The sequence below is a fragment of the Palaemon carinicauda genome, chromosome 13 (genome assembly GCF_036898095.1).
Source record: "Palaemon carinicauda isolate YSFRI2023 chromosome 13, ASM3689809v2, whole genome shotgun sequence".
NCBI lineage: Eukaryota > Metazoa > Arthropoda > Malacostraca > Decapoda > Palaemonidae > Palaemon > Palaemon carinicauda.
In genome coordinates, this window is record NC_090737.1 from 86,330,045 (window position 1) to 86,332,544 (window position 2,500).

At 26.2% G+C, this 2,500-nt stretch overlaps 1 protein-coding gene across 1 annotated transcript in view; it reads right to left on the reverse strand.

The window, feature by feature from the left end:
* Positions 1–2,500, reverse strand: part of LOC137652332 (proton-coupled amino acid transporter-like protein pathetic) — a 33,892-nt gene that overhangs the window by 28,805 nt on the left and 2,587 nt on the right. The gene's annotated exons all lie outside the window — the stretch shown is intronic.

Sequence of the window (2,500 nt, forward strand, 5' to 3'; positions counted from 1 at the left end):
TCAAAGTCTTTCGTAATTTTTTCTAACTGCATAAAATGGTATCAAAGTCTTACATAATTTTTCTAACTGCATAAAATTGTATCAAAGTCTTACATAATTTTTCTAACAACTGCATAAAATGGTATCAAAGTCTCACATAATTTTTCTAACTGCATAAAATGGTATCAAGTCTTACATAATTTTTCTAACTGCATAAAATGGTATCAAAGTCTTACATAATTTTTCTAACTGCATAAAATGGTATCAAAGTCTTACATAATTTTTCTAACTGCATAAAATGGTATCAAAGTCTTACATAATTTTTCTAACAGCATAAAATGGTATCAAAGTCTTACATAATTTTTCTAACAACTGCATAAAATGGTATCAAAGTCTTACATAATTTTTCTAACTGGATAAAATGGTATCAAATTCTCACAATTTTTCTAACTGCATAAAATGGTATCAAAGTCTTTCGTAATTTTTCTAACTGCATAAAATGGTATCAAAGTCTTACATAATTTTTCTAACAACTGCATAAAATGGTATCAAAGTCTTACATAATTTTTCTAACAACTGTATAAAATGGTATCAAAGTCTTTCGTAATATTTCTAACTGCATAAAATGGTATCAAAGTCTTCCATAATTTTTCTAACTGCATAAAATGGTATCAAAGTCTTTCGTAATTTTTCTAACTGCATAAAATGGTATCAAAGTCTTACATAATTTTTCTAACAACTGCATAAAATGGTATCAAAGTCTCACATAATTTTTCTAACTGCATAAAATGGAATCAAAGTCTTACATAATTTTTCTAACAACTGCATAAAATGGTATCAAAGTCTTACATAATTTTTCTAACTGCATAAAATGGTATCAAAGTCCCACATAATTTTTCTAACTGCATAAAATGGTATCAGAGTCTTTCGTAATTTTTCTAACTGCATAAAATGGTATCAAAGTCTTATATAATTTTTCTAACAACTGCATAAAATGGTATCAAAGTCTTACATAATTTTTCTAACTGCATAAAATGGTATCAAAGTCCCACATAATTTTTCTAACTGCATAAAATGATATCAAAGTCTTTCGTAATTTTTCTAACTGCATAAAATGGTATCAAAGTCTTACATAATTTTTCTAACAACTGCATAAAATGGTATCAAAGTCTTACATAATTTTTCTAACAACTGTATAAAATGGTATCAAAGTCTTTCGTAATATTTCTAACTGCATAAAATGGTATCAAAGTCTTACATAATTTTTCTAACTGCATAAAATGGTATCAAAGTCTTTCGTAATTTTTCTAACTGCATAAAATGGTATCAAAGTCTTACATAATTTTTCTAACTGCATAAAATTGTATCAAAGTCTTACATAATTTTTCTAACAACTGCATAAAATGGTATCAAAGTCTCACATAATTTTTCTAACTGCATAAAATGGTATCAAGTCTTACATAATTTTTCTAACTGCATAAAATGGTATCAAAGTCTTACATAATTTTTCTAACTGCATAAAATGGTATCAAAGTCTTACATAATTTTTCTAACTGCATAAAATGGTATCAAAGTCTTACATAATTTTTCTAACAGCATAAAATGGTATCAAAGTCTTACATAATTTTTCTAACAACTGCATAAAATGGTATCAAAGTCTTACATAATTTTTCTAACTGCATAAAATGGTATCAAATTCTCACAATTTTTCTAACTGCATAAAATGGTATCAAAGTCTTACATAATTTTTCTAACAACTGCATAAAATGGTATCAAAGTCTTACATAATTTTTCTAACAACTGTATAAAATGGTATCAAAGTCTTTCGTAATATTTCTAACTGCATAAAATGGTATCAAAGTCTTCCATAATTTTTCTAACTGCATAAAATGGTATCAAAGTCTTTCGTAATTTTTCTAACTGCATAAAATGGTATCAAAGTCTTACATGATTTTTCTAACAACTGCATAAAATGGTATCAAAGTCTCACATAATTTTTCTAACTGCATAAAATGGTATCAAAGTCTTACATAATTTTTCTAACAACTGCATAAAATGGTATCAAAGTCTTACATAATTTTTCTACCTGTATAAAATGGTATCAAAGTCTTTCGTAATATTTCTAACTGCATAAAATGGTATCAAAGTCTTCCGTAATTTTTCTAACTGCATAAAATGGTATCCAAGTCTTTCGTAATTTTTCTAACTGCATAAAATGGTATCAAAGTCTTACATAATTTTTCTAACAACTGCATAAAATGGTATCAAAGCCTCACAATTTTTCTAACTGCATAAAATGGTATCAAAGTCTTACATAATTTTTCTGACAACTGCATAAAATGGTATCAAAGTCTTACATAATTTTTCTAACTGCATAAAATGGTATCAAAGTCCCACATAATTTTTCTAACTGCATAAAATGGTATCAAAGTCTTACATAATTTTTCTAACAACTGCATAAAATGGTATCAAAGTCTTACATAATTTTTCTAACAACTGTATAAAATGGTATCAAAGTCTT